The following is an 810-nucleotide window of genomic DNA, read 5'->3' on the forward strand; positions in this document are numbered from 1 at the left end:
ATTTTTAACAAGTACAAAGATACTCTTTCCTTCAATCTTGCGATGCAGATTCAGACACAATAATTCTCAGGCCTTGTCAGATTATTGAAGTTGAATAACAATGTTAGGGAATTGCAAATACGAATTGGCTGAGCCAATGAAATTAAATGACCCTATTTGACAATTCAGACTTTGCTGTATGAACCTGCCCGAATGAGGAAAGCGTGATTTTTAACAAGTACAAAGATACTCTTTCCTTCAATCTTCGATGCAGATTCAGACACAATAATTCTCAGGCCTTGCAGTATTTGATAATAAAAGTTGAATAACAATGTCCAAGCAACAAGAGCAATGCCTTATTTCGGGAAATTGCAAAGATGTTCAAATCAGCTGAGCTTATGAAATTAAACAACCACGAAGGGACTTGAACCCTCAATCTTCTGATTAGAAGTCAGACGCCTTATCCATTAGGCCACGTAGTCTATGTTATACAACCCTATTTGACATCATACAGACTTTGCTATGCAACAATAGACATCAAAATTGTGAACCTGTCCAAATGAGGAAAGCTAGTGATTTTTAACAAGTACAAAGATACTCTTTCCTTCAATCTTGCGATGCAGATTCAGACACAATAATTCTCAGGCCTTGCAGTCTCAGATAATACAAGTTGAATAACAATGTCCAAGCAACAAGAGCAATGCCTTATTTCGGGAAATTGCAAAGATGTTCAAATCAGCTGAGCTTATGAAATTAAACAACCACGAAGGGACTCGAACCCTCAATCTTCTGATTCGAAGTCAGACGCCTTATCCATTAGGCTACGCAGTC

General features: G+C 37.7%; 1 non-coding gene across 1 annotated transcript; it reads right to left on the minus strand.

Moving 5' to 3' along the window:
- Positions 1-388: 388 nt before the first annotated feature.
- trnar-ucu (transfer RNA arginine (anticodon UCU)) lies at positions 389-461 on the minus strand. Its single transcript has one exon. It is a non-coding gene; the product is annotated as a tRNA-Arg (tRNA).
- Positions 462-810: the final 349 nt, after the last annotated feature.

Source organism: Oncorhynchus masou, unplaced genomic scaffold (genome assembly GCF_036934945.1).
Source record: "Oncorhynchus masou masou isolate Uvic2021 unplaced genomic scaffold, UVic_Omas_1.1 unplaced_scaffold_16488, whole genome shotgun sequence".
NCBI classification, from domain to species: Eukaryota; Metazoa; Chordata; class Actinopteri; order Salmoniformes; family Salmonidae; genus Oncorhynchus; species Oncorhynchus masou.